Below are 26,507 nucleotides of genomic sequence, written 5' to 3'. Positions count from 1 at the left end.
ATCTATCTATCTGTTTGTGTCTATCTATCTGTGTCTATCTATCTGTTTGTGGTTCTATCTATCTGTCTGTCTGTCTGTCTGTCTGTCTGTAATGTTATCTATCTATCTGTTTGTGTATCTATCTGTGTCTATCTGTTTGTCTATCTATCTGTTTGTGGTTCTATCTGTCTATCTGTCTGTCATTTAATCTATCTATCTGTTTGTGTCTATCTATCTGTTTGTCGTTCTATCTATCTATTTGTCGTTCTATCTGTCTATCTATCTGTTTGTCTATCTATCTGTTTGTCGTTCTATCTGTCTATCTATCTGTTTGTCTATCTATCTGTTTGTCGTTCTATCTATCTATTTGTCGTTCTATCTGTCTATCTATCTGTCTGTCATTCTGACTGTATGTGGAGGTGTGTATCTATCTTGTCTGTCATTCTATCTGTCTGTCTGTCGAGGTTTGCAAATGCATAGAAATCCCCTGGTAACCACCCAGAACTACCTAGCAACTGTCCACCTGTCCCTGTCTGTCTATCATGGCAATTTGTAATAGTTGGAATGTATTGACATTTTATATTTTTTTCCCATTACAATCCTAGGTTTGGGTTTTCTTAACTTTTCTTGTAATTTCTTACAATTTTTCTACAAATATTGAATGAAATCCTGCACCTAAAAATACCTCCAAAATTCAAAGTTCTTCTGTGTGAACTTTCCCTTTCTATTTACTTTTGTAATATACTGTTAGCTCTTATGTAGTGTCTGTGCCTATTTATGATGAAATATTAAAGTGTACTAGTTAGACACAACTTCTCAACTGGGGTTTTAACCACCTGATCTCTATAACTAATCAATAAACTGATCAATGAGCAATTCTCCAACAAAAGCTTACAGTTTGTCAGCTGAAACTACGTGAATTCTTCCATAACGACCACAGCATAATGGGGTTGTATATGGTCTCTGCACAGCAGAGATAAATAGTTTGGTGCAGACGGTAGTTTATCAGGCCGTTCCACGCAGTGCATGCGTTTCCCCTGCAAACCCCCACCCGCCATCTCCGGTGACCTATGTGGTCGAATGCTAAGAGCTGTTGTTGTCTGTGATGTAGCTGATCTGCATAACACTGACATTTACTGATTCAGAGATTCATGGTTCTGAAGCGCCCACATCCGGTGTCATTAATCGAGAGGACGTCTGAGCTTCTCCGCCGCGCTCGGGCGCAAGGTACATGCTCAGAGTTGACTCTCTCCAGTTAATTACAGTGACAAATGGCAGACGGGCCCCAAAAGTGCACCGTGCTGTTGAAAAAGTGACAGGCTCATTTTTGCATGTAAACAAATTCCTGGAATCTCTGTAATCTAATTACTACCTGGAGCGCTCGTGCACATAGTGCAGCAAACAGCAGAAACACGGTGGGTATGAGATCATTTTGTAAAACTTGCAAGATGTATGATATTCCATCACGTAATCAAAGTCAACAGTGATTACAAGATGTTTGGTTTCATGTCTTTGACATGTTCTATGCGCTGATGACTAGTCTATTCTTGGGCTACGGTTAGACGTCTATTAAATTTTCACTGACGGCCCAAATTTTGCCTTGTTTTAGCCTAGAGGTCAGAGCTGTGTTTGGACGGCTATTACACCTCTTTTAGATGCAAAATTTTTGCTATTCATTTTTGGTCTGTTCCGATTCCATTCAAATCAATTGGTGGCAAAAGACTTATGTAATATAGTGCACAAGTTTTGTCATTGTATGTCAAATAACAGTTTGGACATTGTTCTGTTGCATTTAATGAAAGAAAATATGTGGTCAGAACAACATGGTGAGTTGCCTAAATGATCAACTATTCCTTTAAACTGCACAAGAAACTCTCTGTTCTCACAATGGCCTTTGTATTTTTTTCTTTTGCTTTAATACCTAAGAAATGAAGCTCCATTCCGATGGCAGCGCTAGACAGTTGAATGACCGCAGTAAGTGTTTCCAAACCTCAGTTATGCTTCATAACATTAGCTATACCTCAAAGAGGAGGCCAGGGATTCTCTTGAACAGTTAAAAGTGCCATTGATGGAGAGATGCAAATTCAGTGCATGACTTTAGTGGATCAAAATCCTCTGTAAAGTGTGTGTGTGTGTGTGTTTTTCCTCCATCAACAGAAAAGTGCACGTTTGATTTTCATCATAGAAGCGTCTGGCTTTGTCAACAGAAGAATTCTCTTTTTATCAGTTTTCTGCAGAATGTTTTCTTCTGCGGTCGAGTGTGATTGTAGCCTGTCTGATTAAGAACAGAGAAAACTCAGTGAGAAAAACTGAAAAGCAACTTGTATCGTAACAACAGCGCAATGCTTTTTCTTCTTGGCATCTAATTGAGTTAATTTGCCCTCCTGTTTTTGTTTTCATGTTCAGCTTTTGAAGCTTGACAACTTTGTAGACAGTAATTAGGTTAGTTACATTTGCTTGGAAGTGATAATTATTGTCACCAAGCCAGGTGTAATGGCTTGGAATTCTGTTGCTAAACACAGGACGCTCATGCACAAACTGCAACGGCTCATTCTGCCAAACAACTTGTTTCTGATCTGAACACAAGTACTGCATCCACAGGAATTTCAAAAACTGCATATTTTATTAAAGCTGATCTCCAGAAATAGCTATATACTTATTTTTAGTAAAAGGCATTTTACAGGATGCAAAATATTACATGAAAATTATATATTTATATAATATATAATATTTATATAATATATATATGATATAATATTTATAGAAACATTATATATATGCATGTATGTAACAGTAAGTGAGCCTGGAATTGCTGACGACTTGTTTCAGGAAGTTCAGAATCAATTCTTTCTTTTAGGAGACAATAACTCATTTATCGTGCACTTTAATCGTCGTAAAATGTATATGAATTGAACGGTTTAGTTGAATTTAGGCTTTTATTCACATATGAGTAGCATAGCTGTCAATTGAGGGACAGAAAGCTCTCAGATTTCATCAAAAATATCTTCATTTGTGTTCTGGAGATGAACGAAAGTCTTGCGGATTTGGAGCGATGAGGGTGAGTAATTAATGACAGAATTTTCATGAAAGGTAATATTTGAAAGCATAATAGGCGCACTTTAAATGTTAAATTAAGTAGTTTTAATACGATGAATTGAATATTAATAGTCTCAAAATTATGACATTTTTGTATGATTTATTTGCTGAATACTGTCAATAAGGTCAAGACCTCTCAAGATGCAACAGGCCAAAATCATTTTAAGGGGAATGCATTTCATGTTTTGTTTTGTTTTTTTAAACAAGGTTAATTTTATATAATAGGTTATCAAACATATCTAGTTGTTAAAAAATTTAAATGGGATTTGCGACTTTTGGTATTTGCTTTTTTTTTTAAAGTGCAGGGAGATCAAAGTGCAATGTATTTGTGAAAAGCACCAATAAACAGTATGCACAAGAGGTAAGGGATACCTATGATTTAGATAAAATGCCGGTTCATAACGATACCGATACCGATAATAACTATATTAGTGTCTACACCAACACATAATATCCCTCTGTTTATTATAAGTGCGCTCTGCAGTTTTGTGGTCTGCCCCTTTAAATGCTTGAACTCATCTAAAGAAGGGTGAATTCTGATTTGCTGTCAATGTTTTTATCATTCATCAACTGGAAAAATCGTTCTGAAAGTGATTTCAATGTTATTGTTCCTCTATCATTATATTTGTGGTGTTGACTCTGCTATTATTTAGAACGATTTTTAGAACTATATCTTTATTGTTACAGTTATCGTCCTTGGTGTGAATGGACATTAGTGTTAGATGTGGTCACTTTAAACTGTTATTGAATTCAAAAGAGTCATGTAAAGACTCCTCAAAAACTTCTGTGTAACAATAGAAAGAGAAGCATGTATACGGGAGGATTAGGACACAATAAAGGCACATTTGCTTGGTATGGTGTACAATACAGGACAATCTAAATGATCAGTGGATCTCTGTACTGAATGAAACTCTATAGTCCTCTGAGTATTAGATGGGGGAACCTGAGAAACAGCGGTCACCACAACATCACTTTACATTCACAGGAGGGTCAAGCTCCATCAGGCACGTTCAGCTAAGAATAATTGTGTGTGTGTGTGTGTGTGAGAGAGAAAGAGAGATTTCACCAATACTATGTGTGTATTGCATATATCAAATGTTTTGACCAAAGACCTATTAAGATGTCATGTCTGGTGATCTTGGTATTATAGCTACAACTTTAATTATTGTTCAGCCAAAGATAGTAAAATGAACCGTAAAAGTAGTAGGCCTATTTAAGCAACATAAAAATGTGAAAACCATCCAAGACAATATAGAGAATTATTTAAGGGGCTTTCATAACCTGCATTAGTAGCTAGCTATATACACGTGCATTAACTATTTTTTAAGATTATAATTGTAAGTGTATCTTAAGAGTTTTCTTAATTTAAGAGGGTTCTTGCAACTGAGCACTGCAAATGACTTAATATTTCCAAGTGTCACATGGTAATAGGCATACTGTACAACACAAAGAACAAATCTTTCTTTTTAATTTTTTATTGATAAAGGTACAATTTATATGAACAAAAAGCTAGTAGGCTATTTTGTTATCTAGGCCTATTTTGTAAAAAATAAATACAATACAACAAATCTACTAAATACAGCGAGAAGTGTAGGTAGTTGGATTCCGTAACATGAAGGAGGGAAACGAGGTACAACACTTGACCATGGGATATCACACTCTTGCGCCATCTGCTGAAGACACTTTTATTAACGCCTGAAAGGCCGTGACTCATGACGACGTGGACCGGGCGTCCACCTGCCCAAAGCATATAAATGCAGTCGTATGCGTCATTCCCTTTGTTCAGTCCAGCTCTTCACCGAGCCTCCGACTGCGTTGGGCTCAGAAGTGTTGTACCTCGTTTCCCTCCTTCTGGGACCATAGTGCATAACTCAACATTACCATTCAGTCGGTTAACTCGGTACAACACATGACTATGGGACATATGTTCACGCCCCGCCAAGTCGCTGAACTAAACGGAAAAGACGGCCCCTGTTAAAAAAAAAACAACCTGTGGTGAGAACAGCCTAAGTTACCGTCGCCGCAGTGACAAACGTGCGAAAATCTTAAACCAAGCCTATGACATTTCCATGACCCTCGTAGAATGCGCACACACCCCTCCAGCAGGACCAACTCCTTACATGCTATAGAAATAGCTTTCTACAATCCGAAAGACATCGCTTAATAGCGGCTTCCCATTGGCCGAGTTGGAAAATATGACAAAAGTCTGGTCAGACGAGCGTTTACCCTGCATCTGCCCAATGTACCTGTGTATAACTCACACATGGCACAAAGCATGTCTCCTGTCTTCCTATGAGTCAGAGATTTTACAGGGCGGGCAGCTCGAATGAGAGCGCACTCCCGACTTGACTATAGGCATATACGCCACGTTCGGAAGCAACAGCACCAAATGCAAATTGGGTGCAAAAGAGATGCACCAATAGCGCATGAAGATCACCAACGTGCTTAGCTAATGCCAGTACCAATGACAAGACAGCATCTTTATATTTATGGATTCTAAAGGCTCAAACGGAGGTTCACACATAGCCTCCAGATCTACCATTAGGTCATAACGGCAAAGTATACTTTAAGCTCAAAGTATACTTCGGCTGTCCACATTCTGGGCAGGACAGGAGGGTCAACAGGACGGTCTACGGTGCGCCTACAACAGCGTATGAGTGACTTGATTGCTTGCTCGCTGAACAAACTTTCAGAATAACACGTTTGCCCTGTTGGACTACACTGTTGACCATTCTCCTGTTACAGAGTTTCTCGTCCGTGTCGTGACGCATTTGTCGTCTCAACTACACATGACGTTACCCTGCCCAGGAGAATTCCTTCTGACAACAGATTCAGTTTTCCCATGGTATCAGGGCCTGAACGCACAACGGCGCTACGACATATGCTTAAATGTTGCGTGGTGTACAGCAAGCTACCAAGCGCCCAGCGCCGGAACTGCACACACAAAGAGTAGAATCCAGCCGTACTACTGATATCGAGGCCCTGAGCCCCAGCAGTCTTAATACTGTGAGAAAACGCTTGCCTCCCCAGCCAAAACTGAACCAGACAGCTGCGAAAATCCTCTGCCCTCTGTTCGGACCAGACTGAGATATAACAGCCTCTTTTGATATTATCTGGAATCCCAGAGCTCGTAAATGTAAAACAAGCGCATGTGTTTTGTAACACTGCTTGTTCCCTGCTGTCTGCAGCCAGGAGCAGTTCCTCCAAATAGGCGAACAATATTATGCTCTGATGGCACAGAAGAACCAACCCTGCTTCTGCACATCTTGCAGATATGAGCGGTGCTATAGGGACCTCAAACTTGTAGGGAATCCCCTTGATGGAGACCTCAGTGATTCCTGTGCTCCGGGTGGATTGTGGCAATATGCATTGGGAAAATCCACCGATGTAAGCCATACCCGAGGATGCAGAGGGCATAACAGGTGACATACTGCAATCATTTTTGAACTTGTAACACATTAAAGCAGGGGTGCCCAATCCTGCTCCTGCCGATCGACTGTCCTGCACAGTTCATCTCCAACCCTAATCAAACACACCTGAAGCAACCAATTAAGGTCTTTAGGATCACTTGAAAATTAAAGGCAGGTGTGTTTGATTAGGGTTGGAGATGTACTGTGCAGGACAGTCGATCGGCAGGAGCAGGATTGGGCACCCCTGCATTAAAGTGTTTGTTAATCTGCTGCAAATCTAAGATAGGGAGGAATTAACGGCTGAAAAACCTGTTCCTCCATCTTCCCTTGTGGCAAAACCTGAATTGCCACTTTGCTGAGGAGAACACGGATTTCCCCTCTCAGTATTGGGGAAGCCCTCTCGGACACTAAAGTTGCAGTTACTCCGCCGAAACAGAGGGGGGCACGAGAGAAAACGCAGAAGACAGCCCCACTGGAATCGTGCGAAGAAGCCACGGTGTTAGTGCACGTGCGCCACCGCTCGAGGCAGACAGCGAGGATTCCCAGGCATCACCTTGGGGAATCCTTTTGCAAACATTGCTGTATATTGCATATCACTGCATTTTATTCCTCTGTCGGCACATAGCCAGACTTTGAGGTTTGCGGTTCTAATGCATTCTGATTGTTTTGACAAGCCTGTTTTGACAAGCCTGCATGAGGCCTTGTATGCTGAACACACGTCTTTTACTGACTTACTAAACATACTGAACCTGCTATCTTGCAGGGTTATTTCTACCCAATCTGGATAGATCTTCAGGCGAGTTCCCACCACTGTTTCTACAGGAGTCAAATAGAACCCGCGAGCTTCACTGGATCAGGGCAGGTCATTCGACCGACAAACTTTGTTACCGCTCTCCAATACATATCAATGCAAGAGCCATCACTTCACTTCCACCCACCTCGGGGGAGCTGTGATCTGCTCTGCTTAAAAAGATTCAGTATATATCGTCAGAGCATTCCTCGCCCGTGTGATCCAGCAAGACAGAATTCAGACAGAGGAACCTTGTCGTGGACACTACACCGACACTCCTCGGCCTTTACACGATTGTCCCATCTCTCCGTGGCCTCCAAAAACGGCGATCTCCGCATCTGGATTAGCACCTGAAGACAGGAGCGTGCTGTGTTTGGCCACTGCCCCACTGAGCATGCACTACACACCGCTCGAGTGCGGAACGATAGAGCTGCCAGCCGTGCACACGTGCACTGGGGTTGGAGAGATCTAGCCTAGCGCAGACAATTACAAACACACTGAACCGTGTTCGTACGTATATATTTCTTATGAAAATGGTAATTAGCCATTTGTTAGTTGTGCTAAACTTGAGCTAAAAAATTCCCTTTTATGCCTTTCCCTTCAACAAGAGTCACCACTTTGGGTTTTCTTGTGAATGTGGCATGTTTGAACATTTTGTTTGAGAAAAACTTATTAGCCCTTCGTTAGCAAAGCTAAACTTGTGCTAAAAGCTTTCTCTTTCTGCCTTAGTTTCGACAAGAATCACCACCGTGGGCTTTAAAACTTGCGAAAATGTGGGACGATGGTGTTCTAACAGCACGGTGAGGAGCTGAAGAATAAAGGGAATGATGCTTTGACTGCATTTATATGCTTTGGGCAGGTGGCTCCGCCCACGTCGTCATGCGTCATTCGGATGAGACGTTAAACCGAGGTCCTGACTCTCTGTGGTCATTAAAAAATCCCAGGATTTCCTTTGAAAAAGAGTAGGGGTGTAACCCCTGGCATCCTGGCCAAATTTGCCCCTTGGCCTCTGTCCATCATGGCCTCCTAATCATCCCCATATACTGATTGGCTTCATCACTGTCTCCTCTCCACCAGTAAGCTGGTGTGTGGTGGGTGTTCTGGCGCAATATGGCTGCCGTCGCATCATCCAGGTGGATGCTGCACATTGGTGGTGGTTGAGGAGAGTCCCCCTTCCATGTAAAGCGCTTTGAGTACCCAGAAAAGCGCTATATAAATGTAACAAATTATTATTATTATTATTATTCCATTCAAAGATATTTTTTTTCGGACTGCAGGCACTGCAATGCATTCTCTATCTATGGGTTCCGGGAGGGCTAGCACTAACGTGCTTTCGTCATCATACGTGACCTTAACTTGTGCAGCGATTGGTGGAAACAAATATACCTCTATTAATAATCTTTAAGCTGAAGTGACATCCAATAATTTCCTCAGTGCATAACTTACACTTCACGGACATATTCTTCATCTGTAAATGTTATAAAGCCAAGCAAACACTGCAAGATTACATACACTATGTTTGTTTTCATAGCCTTCAATATAAACATTGTTTGTAGGACAATATTGATCAGGATATGAAATAACATTTGTTAAATTAAATACAGATTTGTTTGCAGTAATTTGCAGTAATACATTATGATCACTGTTAAATGGTTATTTAACAATTAGCCTACATTCAGTCCTGAATTAATAATTCAGTTTTTTTTGCACCAGCTGCCACTGGCACAAATGATTGTATCGCCTTAAAAAAGTCTCTTAAATGTTGAAAATATTATATTAAATCTATTTCATTTTTATTTTTTACATCTGATCTGTTGAAATCTGTAATGATCACGATAGGCTACAATAACAAAGCTACAAGAAGATTATATGTATTCAGGGGCGTAAATTTCATCTAAATGTTGGGGGGGACAATTAACATAACTTTCCTCAAGAGCAATTTTTGAAGGGGACACCAATAATACAGGCAAAATTGTACTTTCTATGGATATGTGTACACAGAGGAAAGCCTTACTACTATTATTAGTGTAGCATGGAGACCGTGCCATTATCCTTCTTTTCAAAGTTACTCTCTGGTTCATTGAAAAAGCTGACTAAATTGACCAAAATATTCTTCATTGCTTTGTGAAATTGACAAAAAATGATCTCTATATTTTCAGGTATTTTATCGATAACGATATTTTGCTGAGTGTGTTATTGTGCTGGTAACTTGGCATGTTTAGGACTGCCGTGGACAGCCGACTCCTAAAGTTTTAGATATTCTTCATATTCTGTGTGGCGGTCAGTTCACAGCAGTGACAGAAATCATTTTTCCAATAAGTTTCAATAGATGTTTACCTTCATTGGCATTTTTATCTTTATAAATGTATTTTTAAACCTAATTATATGCATGCATCATCTTTTGTGTCAATTTCATACATTTAATTAAATTAAATGTAATTATAATAATAAGACACAATAGGGCTGTTACCAATCAAATTAAATAAGTATCAACAAAATATTTGCAATGGAGAGGAAACACAGAAGCTGCATTTGAAATGGCATTTAGATGCTTTTATTTACACAGACATAATGTTTTGTTTAAAACATAAAACGTTGAATATTGATATATAAAATTATTTAAAACATGAAAAGATCATGTAAATGTGGAATTAAAACCGCCAGTAGGTGGCAGCAATTCATTGGTAATGAGTGAGTCATTGATATTCAACTGATTCGTTCAAAAAGCTGATTCATAATTCAGTAAGGAAATACCTCGTGTGTTTCTCAGAGACGCAAATACAGTGCTATGGCTTAGTTTTCAAATATTTTCGTTGGCGAAATAGAGTTAAAACAGGCAATATGGTGTCTAAAAGTAAACTTTTCATTTATCAATTTATTAAATCACATTTATTATCATGTTAATATCTGGAGAAAACTGCACTCTTTGTGTGATATTATATTAGATTAACTATATTAAATTATATAAACTGACTAAATCACACAGTGAAAGCGTGAAAATGTAAATGCGCACCTGCACTTGTCTAATCTACAAGACGTTAGGCCTACGCTACACGCATGTGTACACTTTATTGGTGTGTGTGAGGGAACGGTTTTAAACAATCGCGGTAAACGCACAGACTGTATAAAACAAGGTCACCAACATAGCGAGGCGGACTACATCGGTGACAAAAGTACATTGCTTATCATTACAATTTTTTTTTAAGTGAATAAAATAGCCTTGACTTACTGGAGTTTCACACCTGAAAAACCTTGTTCTCTCCCACTATTTGTGTTTCTGTTTGTGATGAGGTAAAATGGGAGCAGGCAGTGGACCAGGCACGGCGCCAGGATTCCAGTTTTGGATGGGCCAGACCAATTGTGGGTGGGCCTTAAATTAAAAACGTTAAATAAAAAATAAAAATAAAAAAAAAACGTTATCCAATCAATGCTTAACCTAATAAAAAAATATTGACTAATATAGCCTACTGTTATATTATCTGTGCGTATACATAATATATATTTTAATAGCTTGATGCTCTTTAAATATTTTGTTGCATTGTTAAAAGTTTCGGTGCATAGGACAGACCTATCCGCGATCGCTCTCCATGGTTCTGAACAAAGAAGGAATTGGAATCTCGTTACGCATCATACGCATCATACCTGGGCTGCATTTTCCGATAACATTGTCTCTAAGCGCGCTACGAAGACTCTTAAGGTATAACTTAACTAAAGGTATACTACCATTAAAGGTATATCATTGCTAGGCGTCTTCAGGGCTATCATCCACTCGCGAGGCAGAGGCGCTGGCGCCCTCCTAGCAACGGCGCTGTTTTTGGTAAAACATGATTTTGACGACTTCATTAAGTTTTGTTTTATAGAAAACTCTTTTTAAAAGATTTTCGTTTTGTATAAATTGTATCTTAATTTTGATCAATGTTTTATCAATCAATTGCCCGTATTTAATAAATAAGACAATGTAATAAGGCGCCGACACGATCACTTGCATTGCATGTGAACTGGAAGGCGCCGAAACTCAGCTTGTGCCTCACAGATTTGAGAAATATAGGCTATATATTACAGAAAGCTTGAAATGTCTACTTTTAAACGAAAATATTAAAACCAAAATAAATAGGCTATAGGCTACTCTCTGATTATATAATCCATATGAAATGTGCATTTCTCTCTGGCGTTCATGGCGAGTCCGCATCGTCAACTTCATCTTTGCAGCGACACAGAAAACACCAGTTTATTACTAAACAGTTAAATGTCTCCTTGCTAATTTAGACACATTCATAATCATTACTTTAACCGGTTCTTTGTGGCAAGCTTTATGCGTGCAGTCATAACGCTTATTATCCTGTAGGCTATAGCCTATTTAAGTAATTAAATTAATATAAAGCGGCGATTTGTCCACGAATGGCTTAAATGAACAACTACTAGTCGACTAGAAAAAAAAATTAGTCGGAGGCAGCCCTTATTCCACATATTTTCGAACCAGCAGGCCATTCTTCTGGGTTGAGCGAGCGACCCTGCGGAATGAACGAGCTGAGCGGAATATTCAGAAATGCGCTCTCCACTCACGAGCTCTGATCGGAACAAACCCGAACTGTCTGCTGAACTTGCGCAGAAACATCAAAATAGACATAGCCAGCTTTTTAAAATTGTTTTTAAAACTAAACATTTAGACTATTTTAGTACAAATTATGAGCTTATTGACGATTTTTTTTTATAATTCTTGACAAAATTAGAATATATTAATTATTATTTTTTAGTTATTTTTTGGGTGGGCCTGTTGAAAAGTGGGTGGGCCTAGGCCCGTCAGGCCCACCCATGACGCCGTGCCTGCAGTGGACCAAAGCACTGTGAGGGAAGGGAGGGGGACTCAAAATGTTAAAACGTTTTTTTTTGTTTTTGTTTTTTGCCCCGTTTGCATTTTTATTGTTTTACTACTTAAACAGTTATTTTAAGTATATATCATTATATTATTTACAATACACATATTTTAATTATATTTTTAGGAGGGGACAACCCTCAGATAGGGGGGGTCCGGACCCCCCCGACCCCCCCGCGATTTCCGCCTATGTATGTATTATACAAGAACTTCCTTTCTTATTTCAAATGTGTTCATCAAACGAATCGTTATTGGCACTGCACTGTTAAGGAATCGGAATCGGTCAATAATTATCATCCCATGTGAGAAACATGAAGACGCGGGCTCGACTGCCTGTGAGCGCCCGCCTCTGGAGGACATGCGCCGGGGACTCGACACGCACGTGATCCGCTCGACACAATCCAGTATGGCGGAACCCGTCGGTGAGTGGATCCGTCGTTGGCGCGCTCTCCAACGGGAATAAAGTCCGGAGCGTTGCGTCCGATCGCGGCGGAGCTTCGGAGAGGTGATCAGCGACGATTCGCATGCGTTACCCTGTGATTTTCTCATTAAATGCAGCGATCATTTCAGTAAGAGAAAGAAACTTGTGGGCGATCAGATGAAACAATCAAAACAGTGTGTGTGTGTGTGTGTGTGTGTGTGTGTTGAATCGTAACTCTCGGAGTAGTTGTATCACGTTTCATTTTCTATGTGTATGCGTTTACTTCATACCTGCAGGAGAATCATAAAGGCAGATTTTTAAAAGTCTGATTTTTTAGATTATAATTAAGGCATAGCCTATTACTCAACTATACAATGGCCGTTCCACAAAATGTGTGATCTTTTCATTTTTAATTGAAAATCATTTTTTTGAAAGGTTTGAACATTTTGTCTGTCAGAAAACGTTTGAAAGTGTGTATATATAGGCCTATCTCATATGCGCTGTATTGTACTCTTATGTTGACTATATGTTTGCATGTTTGCATGTTTTCATAGCAGTGCTTTGGTTTGACAGTTTTGATTTGACATAATTTTGACAGTTTTACTTGACAGGGTCAACTATCAGTATGACAGTCGTCAGCTTTTCATTGTCATTCTTTACACATATATTCATGAGAGACATTTTAGGACCTGGTAGTTTTGTGCACTTTGAGTCAAATCCCCAGTGGTTGATAAAAAAAAAAAAAAAAAATGCTACATTGTTTTAACTCCTGGTTGAACATTATAGATATACAGTATGTTTCCCGTGGAGTTCCAAGCAATAAACAGCGTGTTCCTTTCTGTCAATGGAAGTTCTGACGTCATATGCATAACTGATGATTCTTGTGTCAGTTAGCATCACTTAAAGGGATAGTTCACCCAAAAATTTTAATTCTGTTAACACTTACTCTCATGTTGTTTCAAACCGGTATGAGTTTCTTTCTTCTGTTGAACAAAAAATAAGGTATTTTAAAGAACATTCTTTAAAATTCTTTAAAACAAATACAGGTTTGGAAAAACTTGACGGTGATTTTTGGTTGAACTATCCCTTTAAGAGTCATTCTATGGAGCATGAATGAATGGGTGAAAATTGTTTTGAAAGTGAATTTAGATGTTATTTTCCAACTCAGTATTCATAGATTTCCTTTTTTAGATTTTTTTTTTTTGCTTTTCTGATTAGCACCGACCAGCAACCTCAATTCTATATTTGTAAAAAAACTAAAATATTAATTTTGAAATTAACATTCACTTTTCCATTGAATTCTTTTAGTATGGTTATGCAGACATTATTGATACTTTAAAGGGGCTATATGCAACTTTTTCCCCAAAATAAACGTAACAATAGCCTTTTTATTTGACCATTTATGACTCAAACATCTCCTGATGAGCATACTGACACCTTGTCAGCTCACAGTGGGTGCACCTATAAGCCTGTATCCTATTTTTCCTATTTTCTGTCGGGTCGGATTTTTCGCGCGCTGTCTGCGGATGTGACGTCAAGCGCGTTCATGTTAAACGTTTCAGATCACTCTGCCACCACCGCTAGTCAGCAATTAGCCTTAGTTTCTCAAACAATATATGTATTTGACTGTTCTTACCTCTGTAAACATAATGTTGACTTCTTTGCAGCGGATGACTTGTGAAGTGTGCATGTACGAGAGTGAGCAGAAAGGAAGAGCAGTTCCGTTTTTTGACCACAGGTGTCAGTCGCGAGTTTAAATTTCAGAAAAACACATATAGGCCCTTTAAGAAATGAGTATGCGTTCAGTAGTTTTGACGTTTCTGGAATGTTCTGTTTCCCTGTGCACCAATCAGAGATTGCCAGGAGATTAAAAGTTGCTGGGGTGTATTATTTATGTTAGGTTGAAATTTTTGTTTTTGTGCTTTTAAAACGGTCTTGACGTAAACGAGCAAACAGAACATGAGGGCTGACGAGTTCCCTGGGCTGTTTTGATGTTCTGAGCTGAGTCATGCCGGCTGTGTTGTCCGGTGGTGGTGGTGGTGGTGGTTATATCACGCTGTCGGTCTGGGCTGCTGTCACACGTAGCTGGTGGTTGAAGTTCTAACATGTGGCATCATGCACAGGCATATACATCCAGGCTTTAATCACAGCCTGTAGGAAACTCGCTCGTCTTTCCACATTCCGGCTCTCAAGGACCAGCGCTCAGACCTTGTAAATTCCAGGCCCCACAGGAAGAAGGTCAAAGCGGCCTTCTGAGAACTTGGCAGCAGAGAGTTAATCTAGTTTTGCTTGACCCTAGTTGTGCACTTTTGGATTTCTGGAAACAAAAAAAAAAACAAAAAAATGTGCACATGTGATTTTGTGTGGGTTTATATCACTTGAATTGTTTTTGGAATATTTTTGCTCTTTCCTTGATTTTTTTTTTTTTTTTTTTGCCAATGTTTCATTTAAAGCCTTTAAAAAAAAAGCCCATTAAGATTTTCTGTTTTTTATTATTTTCATGGCAATTAAATGCCATTGTCGTCTCATCTCTCATGGCAAAAAATATCATTCCATTACTGCAATGCAAAAATAAGTAAACACAAATTTAAAATCGTTGTACTGGCTTCATATCCAGATGCATTAAGAATAAAAATAAATAAATAAATAAAAATAAAAATAATGGTCGTAAAAATTGTTAGTTTAAAAAGATTTTTTTTTCTTTTTTCTTAATGCAAAATATAATTTCTTATCTGTTTGTTTTGATTTTGGGTGAAATGCTTTTTAACTAGTTGAATTCATGCACTGGTCAGCTAATCCAATTACTCGAGTAAACTTGATCATATAGGCCTACACTAGTTTAAAAGTTTTATTTTTTTAAAGAAATTAATACTTTTATGCAGCAAGTATCATTAATTTAATCAAAAGTTACAGTAAAGCCCTTTACAATGCTACAAAAAATAATTCTATTTAAAATAAATGCTGTTCTTTTGAACTTTCTAATTATAAACGAATCCTGATGAAAATGCAGCACAACTGTTGATAATAATAAGGAATGTTTCTTGAGCAATAAATCAGCATATTAGAATGAATTCTGAAGGATAATGTGACATTCTGGAGTAATGATGCTTTGTCATCATAGGATAAAAAACAATTTAAAATATATTCAGATTTAAAACCGGTATATATTTAAAAATATTACTGTTTTGACTGTATTATTTTACAGATAAAAAAAAAAAAAAAAAGCAAGCTTGGTGAGGAAAAATAAACTTAAAGACTCCTATGCTGACATGAATGACTTGCCATTAAGTTTGCACCTCTTTTCATGTGCTAACAGTTTAACTGTAGACTTGCCATAATGATTGACATTCTGCTCAACTCGTAGTGACTAATCTATGGTTGAATAATTATTCATTTCATACAGCACCTCTCATTGAAAGCTAAAGTGAAAAAGTTTCTCCCCTTGAAACACATTGTCAGTGAATGCACCGGCATCATTTATCCCGTCTGTGCTTCTCTCTCCACAGATCCAATCTGTATGACTTGGCAAAGTAGGATTCTGAAAAACGACAGCGCTTAGTGAATGTGACTAAATGGCAATGTTTAGGCCCACGCTTTATATAGTCTCAAATAACAATTTAAATCAGTTTGAGACCCTCGCTAATCAATTCTACTCCTTAGGGTACATAATTAACAGTGCTGGATGACTCATGGAGATTGGCAGATTGCACCGTTTGCTGCATCTGTGACTGAAGAGGAAAGAGAGCGAGAGTTTGGCTCCGAGGGAAAGTGTTAACAGGAGACGGGGCGTAACTGTAGGTGGGAAATGCGGCTGGACAGATGACAAGTGTGACTGGCGATCCGTGGAAAGGTTGTCCCCTAACTGGAAAATTGGATGTTTGTCACAAGCAGTGTTATTTAGAGGATTGTCTTAATGTCCCTGAGGGCCTTGTGTTGTCTGCTAAGCTAAGTCTCTGGATATTTGTAGGATGGTGCTTCTTCCTAAAATGAATGTTTTGTCATTTTATATATTCACCCTCATGTTTTTCCAAACCTCTGTGGCTTTTATGAAATGCAAAAGGAGATATTTACACAGAATGTGGAAGCTGCTCTTCTCCACACAGTGAAAATGAATGATGAGTCGAGCAACATTTGAATGAATATTGACTTAAATTCAGTCCATTCCTCACATAATGCTTTCATGTGACTCCATGAGACTGGAATATAGTGCAAGAGTTGCTATTTTTTTCTTCTGTTATAGTGCTATTTTGTCCTTAGTGGAACTTGACAGTTTTTGTTTCACTTTCATCTTAAAGAAATGTTATACTCAAACTTCTCATTCTGTGTTCCTCAGAAGTCAGTCAGTCAGATATTAGGGCTATAAAATCAGAATAGCGATATTGCTTTGTGTGATTGTCAAATATGATAATCACTGATTTCATTAAATATAGCGTGGAGCTGTGCTCTTTCAGTGTCTCAGAGCGGCTCGGTTCACATGAACTCTGCAGTTTGGGTCACTTATAATGTGCATTTGTGAACGCAACAAACTTTGAATGAGTAGCGATTATAATTTTTTTATCATTTAAGAAATAAACCTATATAAGTCTTTTAACTTGTCAGTTATACTTAAAAATGGAAATGCTCTTTTTCGTAATTTCTTATTTTAACATTTTTAACTAGTTAAAATATGATTATAATAGTCATATTGAGTCATATGCATAATGTGCATTTGAGAATGCATCAAACTTTTAATGAGTAGCGCTTATAAAAAATGTAAATGTATAATTTAAGAAATAAACATATATAAGTATTTTAATTATCGATTATACTTAAAAATGGATTTTTTTTTTGTAATTTCTTATTTTAATATTTTTAACTAGTTATAATAGTCTTATTGATATATAATTCACATTTTTGGCCAAATTGTACAAACATTTTAAGTGCAATCGCAATAAAAATAAAAAAAGCAATATTTCATCATATATTAATTTTGTTTAGTAATAAAAAGTATTATTATTAATAATAGTGATATTATTATTATTATTATTATTATTATTACAGTTATATTGATTGATAATCTCAAAATTTTGGCCAATTTGTACAAACAAGCACAACAAAGGCATTTTAATCACAATCACAATTTTTTATTTTCTTAAATACTCTTAGTAATATTTCTTAAATTAAAATTTAGTTTAGTAAAACAATTAATAATAATAATAATAATAACAATGATATTACTGTTGTTGTTATTATTATTACTTTATAATCTCTTATTTTTGGCCAAATTGTTCAAACAAGCAATCAATTGCAAATTAATTTTCTTAAATGCTCTTTTGTAATATTTCTATAATAACAATATTATTATTATTATAGTCATATTGATGTATAATCTTTTTTTTTTGTTTTTTTTTTGCCAAAGCAAAGGCATTTTAATCGCAATCGCAATTTTCATATTCCCTTCACCCCTCCAAATCATGCAGCCGTGTGTGATATTTATTTATGTGATATCATTATTAGTCGTGGTGTTGCTTTATCATTTTAGAGCCTTACAGCACCCATCACAATTTAGTTTCTTTATATAGTTAAAGAACAATAAATAGCCTATTCTTTGTGCTCCGCAGAAGAAATAAATTCATACAGATTTGGAACGACATGAGGAGGAGTAAATGATGACAGACTTTTCATTTTTTGGGTATTAGATTCAGTGGTTAGAGTGCTGTCGCCTCAGTGTGGAATCGTTTGGTGTCCGTGTCACTTTTGGTTTGTTTAAGCGCCCGTTCGGTTTTCCATTGTGCTCTGGCAGAACTTGGCGAGGCTTCGTTTGGCAGGGTTCATTTGGCAATCTGTGTTTGTCCGAAACCCAAGATTGCAATAATGAAAAGCTTGTCTGTTTGTATGATGGGTTTAATGAAAACGAAGTGTTAGTTGGTCAAGGTGGTGACCTCATCGTCACCTGACTGTGACCCTTGCAGTCCTAGCGGAGGACACAACAGCCGAGGGAAAGTCAGCGATGACTGTTTCGTCCACACAGTCGCAAGACTCATTTCCTGATCTCTGTTTATCTGGAAACACTCAGGCCTGTATGGAAATGGAGATGTTGAGTTCTTGATACTCATCTGACTATTTAAGGAATAGTTGACCCTAAAATGCAAACTCTGTCAGTATTACTCACCCTCATGTTGTTCCAAACCCTGTATGCTGTTGTTTTTTCAGGTGACGTTTTTAATCTCATGATGTGTCTTTTTCAACAGTTCATAGAGTTAATTTGTGTCATGCTCCAAAATAGACAGATTAATAAACACTGTTAGAGGGATAGCTCACCCAAAAATGAAACCGTCATCATGTACTCACCCTCATTTCATTCCTTCCATGGAACATGAAGATATTTGATGCCAAATGTCTTGCGTGTGTTTCCCCCCCATGCAGTTTAAGTCAGTTTGAATTGTGATTCCTAAACATTCTTCAAGTGCAGATAGATGCGTCATGAGTGTGAGTCAATGTTGAACTAATGGGAACTATTTCTTTAAAGAACCATAAATTAATGCGTAAAGCTCATGTGCCATATGAAAAATCTCATTCAGGTTGGAAAAATGGCTTCAAATGATTTATTTCTAGACAAAACTATTAGGCCTAAATGATTTCATAAGACTTGGACTATAGTGCACATAGTCATTTGAACTACTTCTGTGGTGTTTGTCCACTTTGGAGCTTGATGACAGCCAGTGTTGTTTTAGTATTATTATTATAGTTTTTTTTATGTTCATTTTGAATTAGCTTTTATTTTTAGGAATTTTATGATGTGCTTTTGTAATTTTAGTATTTTATTTTTCAATATTACTATTTAGGTTTAATAAAAATAAAAAAAAAATCTGTTTTAGTTCAGTTTTTCAATTTTTATGTAGTTCCAGTTTGTGCTTCAACTTAAACTTCCGTTAGTTTCCAAAGGCAACGTTTCTCATTTTTGTTCAGTTTTTCATCTAATATGTTATTTTATTTCAGCGTCATTTCAATGAAAAAAAGGTTTTAATGGTTTTACTTAACGATAATAACCATGATGACAGTTCTTCAAAAAAGTTCTTCTGTTGTGTTCCGTGCAAAAAAAAAGAAAAAAAAGAAAGAAAGAAAAACAGCTTTGGAACGCCATGAGGGTGAGTAAATAATGACAGAATTTTATTTTTCAGCTGAACTAATTCCTTTAATGAACACTTACTGCATCAAATGACTGGTTAAAACATACGCAATCTGTTGCTCACCATCCCATTTTTTAACATGCCTTGCACTATTTTACTCTGCCAAAACAAGACGTCAGTGGTTGAGCGAATTCCTTAAAGCATTTGGCCATAGCGGCATGAGAGTGAATTTAATGGCACAGAACACGGTACCACGTCAGTCCTGGAAAGAAACACTGAAAATCACTGCCTGCAAGTAAGATGTGGAGTTCCTTTGCAATACGGTTCCCTCAAAAGTTGTGCAACTTTGTCATTTTAATGGAATGTGACACACAGAGCTTTAGCTGAGGCAAAGACGTTGGGATAAAAGAGACACAACTGACTTCCCAATGGCATTGCTTTCTTTGATGATTCTCAGCTTAGACTTATTCATGTTAAACAGTAAATGGTCACTCTCATCAAAAGCAGAGTCATTTAACGTTTAAGCATTCATTAGCTCTTCTAGTGCAGTGTAATGGCGAACTGGTATTATATTTGTCCTGCTAGTGTTTGGTCCTGTAGCTTACATGAGCGAGCAGCGGTGAGTATTGTACCAACACAGGCGATATCCTGTCATGTTGGATTGAGTGTCGTTTTCCTGCTGAGCTCGGGTGTTCGGGCCTGTCAGCCTGTGTCAGATCTGCTCCTCTGTGATGGTCACTCTAGACGGCTGGCCGGCCCGCCATGTTTGGGTTTGTTTTGTCCCAGACGGGATGATGTAAGACTGAATGCCGCTGAGGGTTTAGAAGTCTCTTCCCTTTCCCTCAGGATAAACCCGCACCCCCAGACATGAGCAGTCAGGACCAGTGGACGCTTGACCGACTTTGGCTGTTTTTTGTCCTGAAGCGTTCTGTTAACATTGCGCCCCGCTTCCTTGACACACTTTTATGTAAAACTAGGCCACCATTCCTATTCCTGTTTTTAAAAATGTCTTAATGTGTTTGTCTAGTTGTTATGTATTGGAGGGCTCCCAAAATCTTGGAAAACCTGGAATAAGTGTTTTTGAATGGCCGAGGCTGATATTTACAGAGCTGGATTTAAATATTACGTAAAAAAAACAACTAATGGTGATATGTCAGTTTATTAACAGCAAATATGAAGGCCATGAAATTGCTGAATTTAAATGAACACTCAAAATCCCAAGAATTTTTTTTAGTATTTAAAGTATTTGACAACAGAAAAAGTAAACTTTTTCTTCTTTCCTTGGCGATTACCATATTTTTCATATGATTTTTTTTTATTAATTAATAAAATTTAAGCTATGGCTGGCTTGACTATCCACCTGCATACTGTGATAACAAATAATCGACAAGTTAACGATACTGTAGAAAGAAGGATACTGTAATATTTATATTTGTTTTTTTATATTTATCACTCTATGATGTTTATTTTTTTATTTTATTTTTTCCTGGCAATTGCCATAAATTTTGTGAATAACTTTCTAGCTGTGCCAGGCTTGACCATGCATCTTTAGACTATTGTAGAAAGAATTATGTATATATATATATATATATATACAGGCTATATATATATATATATATATATATATATATATATATATATATATATACAGGCTATATATATATATATATATATATATATATATATATATACAATTTATTTTATATATTTATTATAATTATTTGACAACAAAAAATGTAACATAATATTAATATTTCAGTTGTGGTTGGTCTTAACGTGCATCTTTAGACTGATGACAAGTATTTACTATATATTAATTATATTGTAGAAACAGTGATATTTTGTGTGTGTGTGTATATATAATATAATATAATATAATATAATATAATATAATATAATATAATATAATATAATATAATATAATATAATATAATATAATATAATATAATATAATATAATTAGGGCTGGACCCGAATATTCGAATATCCGAATATTCGTTCGGTGGGTTGGTATTCGATTTGAAAATTTGTTTATTTGTTTATTTAAATTTTGTTTTTTCTTTATTTAAATTTAGTTTTTCTTTATTTAAATAAATATACCCTTTACTGTGTCAGTAATTTGTTAGTCAGAAAAATATTAGACTACCTTAAAAGTATTGTTTAATTTAACGTGTCCATTCTCGGAGCATAAGCCCTGCCCGTGTGAAGTGTGCCGCTTCCCGCTCGCGCTGTTCTGTAGTTTATTAAAAGTTTATTAATTCTGAATGTGTCGCGTCTCGCATGTCCATATATTACACCAAATGCCACACTGCACTCCCTTGTGAAGTCGATTGGATAAACGGTTCTCGAAATAATAAAAATACAAACGGACATACAGACACATATAGAATCCTGCCTTTATTAGAGAGAAGAATATGTTCAGCCCCCTCTCTCCGAAGCTTCGAATATTCGATGTTCATTACTACCGAAGCTTCGAAGCTCAAAAAATGGTATTCGGAGCAGCCCTATAATATAATATAATATAATATAATATAATATAATATAATATAATATAATATAATATAATATAATATAATTTTTATATATATATATATATATATATATATATATATATATATATATATATATATATATATATATATATATAAATAAATATAATACTACCATATATATGTATTTCTGTAATATTTTAGTTGTGGCTGTCTTGCATGCATTTTCATACGTCAGAAACCCGTCTTAGACAGATATGTTTCATTTAAATCCATTGTGTGTGTGCATTATCTTATCATTTATCAGAAGATGTTTCTTCATCCTGTGTTAGAAGACGCCACTGACACTTGAGAAGTAGGAATGACAATGATTTGGTACGTTAGCAACATGACTGAAATAACAGAACAGACGTAGTGTGATGGCCAGTGAGCATGAAAACCAGCCGCTTGAAAAGATCAACACTTGCATGCAGTTAACATGTTTTGACAGTTTTATGGGGCAATGTCAATTCAAGAGAAACCCCTTTACTAAAATAGGTCTGAGCTGAGAATAGCAGCGGTACTCCGGGGGGAAATGTCTCCTTCCTTGCGGCTCTTCAAATGCCACTTTGACTTTTATATCAGGGGTTTCCCTCAAGTCAACCCTGCGTCACTGCGGTTCTCACGGTCACTCTGGTCTTGCTGCTGGGGCCATTTGTGGTTTGGGACGAATGTAGTCGGTCAGCGATCTCTGAGCCGTGAGGGAGTAAGTGACTGAGCTGTAGTGTTCAGTTCGGGTCAGGGAGGAAGCTCACTCCATTAAACACTCTCAGGAAAACATTACGCCTCATGTAGACGGACAGAACTGCAAATGATGGTAGAGAAGTGGGTTTCTTTGGCAGCTTTTAAAGGTGAAGTGTGTAATTTTTGTGAAACTTCTGTTTTCCACTGTTCAAGCACTGTTCAGTAAAATTGTTCATTCACTGATTTTAAAGGGGCAGTAACTCTTTTGAAATGGTTCTTTTTATGAATGAAAAATAATTGGTTTGTCAAAAATAATGCGTTGGTCAAATTTGTTCATATTCATACTTACTGTGGTTTGTTACTTGTGGTTTGATTAATAAGTCAAGAACCTCTTTGAATAATTCAATGAGCTCCATTAACAGAACCAGTTCAAAAGAATCATTTGTTCGCAAATAGGTATTTGTTCACATTAAAGGTATACTATTTAACTTTTGGCTTTGCTGATTAATATGGTTATGGTTATCCTACTGCTCGTAAAACATTCACTACTAGGCTTAAGAGATATAACCAGTTTAGATGGAAAGGATCTCAAGCTGACTAGCTGAAGACATTACTGTAGCTATACCCATTAAAGGGGACCTATTATGCTCTTTTTACAAGATGTAATCTCAAGTGCTCCCAGAATGTGTCTGAAGTTTCAGCTCAAAATACCCCACAGATCATTTATTATACCATGTTGAAAATGCCAATATTTGAGTGAAAGGATCAACATGCTCTTTCCAGAAGAGGGCGGAGCCTGTACAGCTTGTGCCTTGAATACTCTGCCAAAAAACGAACAAAACATTTGTTTGGTTTTGATTATCATCGCTATCCATGGCCAGGCTCACATGACATTGCAGTTCTTCATCATCATGAAAGTTTTTTATTTGCATGCATTTTAAAGCCATATCAGTTTATACTTCTGATATGGTTTTCTTAGCGCACACATCCGAAGCAGGCGCACAGAAAGCTGGAAAAAAAAACTAATTTCTCTTTTACATCTTATTACAAACACACAAGTTCACAAACACAGTCGATTATGTCTGTGAACGTAAACAGCAGTGAAAAAAATTGCATGTGTATATTATATCTGTGTGTTAAAGTGACAGCAGCGTAATATACAGTACCTACTGCTCTATATGCTGTTAATATGAATCAAACAACTAAAGAAAAACAGAAAATCACTCACTGCACTTGATTGAATAACTTTAGTAGCTTTAAAAAGAATACATTTCTTACTTGAATGCTGCTGTTAAATGCTCAGGCGAGGGAATAAACATGGTGGATTGTGTACAGCTCATTCAGGGGAGGAGCTAAGATAATAGGGCAGATTCTGTGCCAGTCATGGGCGGGGCCTGTCAAATTTGACGTCACATTGGATCACATTCCTGAGCGGCACGTTTTGAGAGAATGTTTCAGATTTATGTGTAAAATAACAAATGGAGTGAGTGGATTTTTACCACAATAGGATGTTTGTGTACACACACTGCGGACACATAAATATGTTACAAAACAATATAAAATAAATTGCATTTAAAAAAAAAATCATTAAGGAACCTGAATCCTTAAATGGAATCATAATCATTGGTAAAAATGCATTGATTTTTATCAATGCATTGATAAAAATATTATAAATAGCTGTTTCTTCAGTTGCACACTTTACCTACAATTCTTTGCACAAATATGTCATTGTGGCTTGAGTCTCTGCCCTTGCTTTCTCACATTTACTCGAGATCCTTACCCACTGTGTCCGTGCACGTCCACTTTCGCTCTGTTTATTGCGCTCACGGGGCGGGAAGGGCGCCATGTGAGACATGTGATGACAGCAAGTGCAAAAGCCTGCCGGAGGAACTGGAACTAAACTCCCTCCAGTACATGTAATCCACGCCACCTGGCACCAGTGCGAAGCCATAGTTACTTTGAGAAGAAAGCTGGAAAATCAGATGTCCCGTAAAGATTGTGTGTGGTTCTGCGGAGACGTGCTTCTCTAAAACAAACGGATTTATAGAGTACATGCTTCACTTAATTCTGGTGGCCTGTGATGCAACACCTTTTCCTGGTGTGTGCGGAAAACTTCACGTCAGCTTTGGGAGTTGCAAAGATTAAATCACATTTTCTTGGCACGTTTAATTGGGATCGAGTCCTTGTAGCTTGGGATTTTTGAGGGCATAGATGTGTGGTTTGGAGTGGTCTTTTTTTAAAGCAGGCATGCCCTGTGTGATGTTTCCCTCGTCTCAGCAGGTTTTTCAGATGGGTTTGACAGAATTTAGAACAGCACTATCGTAAAACCTGTGCGTATCCCAATTATTCGTGCTGTAGGATACATTTTCATAATTTATGATGAGACATTTGCTGACATATGAATCTTATGCTTAATTGTATTCTTATGGGTCACTATAAAATAAAGCAATAAGCCCTGCAAAGATTTAGAACAGCTAAGGGGCTCCGCTCCGCGTCGTGCCTAACAACGCCCCATAGCTGTTTTAAATCCACTGTAAAACACGTCTTCAAGGGGCTTTTTGCTTTTATAAAACGGTTACTCCATAAAAATATTAATTTTAATACTTATTTTATTCATAAAATAAACACCAGCAACAAAAAATATAACGTTATAACGCATTTATTCCTCCGCCAAGCAATGTAGTTCCGAAGAGGTTGCTAAGCAACACATGCAGCAACAAAGAATCACAAACGGCAGTTGCGCAGTAACACTGATGTAATGCGGTCAACACATGTTTGTTGAGTAATTCACACCGGCTTCGAACGCGGCTCAACCAATCAGAATCAAGGACTGGAACTATCCGTTTTATAATTACAATTTTATTATTAATTTACAAATTAAACTTTGTAATGTACGTTCTTGGTCCTATTTCTCCAATGCTTGTTATTCTAAAGGGAATATTGTTTGTCTTTATAATCTTTAATAAAAATGTAATTCTGATTAAACTAGGGATTTGAAACAGGACATATTCCCACCGGTTAATCGACATTTGATAACTCCGGTAATACCGGTGTCATTATGAATGCCCGTGTGGCCGTGCACATTTTATTTCATTTTTTACAAACCCTACCTTTTAAACTCTTTAACCTAAAGGTTTGTTGGACACATTCCACATTGAAATGAGGAGAACATGCATCTTAGATCTGTGCATCGATTTAGGTGCACCTCTTTTTTTTTTAGGGCTAAAAAAATAAATATATTTTTTACTCACAATATTGCATTGATACTGTAGATACTTGTATTGATACTTTTTTATATTTATGTGTGCATATCCTAGAGTTCAATTTATGTGGAATCATGACTATTGCATTCTGGTTCAAAAAGGGATTACTCTTAGGAACTGGTTCTTTGAGTTAATCTGTTAAAAAGACTCATGAATCAGTCTTGAACTCACTCACACGGTGCATACTGTCTGAATAGGTACTACATGTGAAAATTTAACTTGCTTCGCGACCATTAAAAAAATGTTTATATATGAATTTGGGTAGTATGAATGAAATTCATCTGACATCTGCCATGTTGTCATTATCATGTGACCTACCAGGGTCAGTTGTGTCGCTTCACCTCAGTTCATTAAT

General features: G+C 37.1%; 1 protein-coding gene across 4 annotated transcripts in view; it reads left to right on the top strand.

Annotated features, from left to right (window-relative positions):
- Window positions 1–12,365: 12,365 nt before the first annotated feature.
- The window catches only part of hdac4 (histone deacetylase 4), a 218,259-nt gene continuing 204,117 nt past the window's right edge, over window positions 12,366–26,507 (top strand). For 2 of the 4 annotated variants that reach the window (XM_084123202.1, XM_084123200.1), the window contains exon 1: window positions 12,366–12,653. The gene's annotated coding sequence lies outside the window, so the exon portion shown is untranslated. Of the gene's footprint in view, window positions 12,718–26,507 lie in introns of all 4 variants that reach the window. The other 2 variants (XM_084123201.1, XM_084123204.1) reach the window with 2 other exon arrangements.

The sequence above is a fragment of the Abramis brama genome (genome assembly GCF_963993115.1).
Source record: "Abramis brama genome assembly, chromosome: 8".
Taxonomy (NCBI): Eukaryota; Metazoa; Chordata; class Actinopteri; order Cypriniformes; family Leuciscidae; genus Abramis; species Abramis brama.
Note: the sequence above shows the minus strand (reverse complement) of the source record. Positions and strands in the feature narration are given on the sequence as shown.